Here is a 225-nt window from a genome sequence, read left to right on the forward strand (position 1 = left end):
CCCCCACCCGCTGCGCGAGGCCGTAAACAGAGTCTAATGCAGTTCAGCTTTCGATACAATCATGCTGAGCAATCATCAGATGAAATGTTTCCGCGGCGCATGGCTCCGGGTATCATTGGAAAGGAAGCGAGAGCTGCGTTTAACATCACACGACTGCCTCTAGGAGTTTAATGCTGGTGCTTTCTTCCTGTAAAGACTGACGCAAAAAAAGATTTATCAGTCTGT

This window comes from Poecilia reticulata, linkage group LG12, assembly GCF_000633615.1.
Source record: "Poecilia reticulata strain Guanapo linkage group LG12, Guppy_female_1.0+MT, whole genome shotgun sequence".
NCBI classification, from domain to species: domain Eukaryota; kingdom Metazoa; phylum Chordata; class Actinopteri; order Cyprinodontiformes; family Poeciliidae; genus Poecilia; species Poecilia reticulata.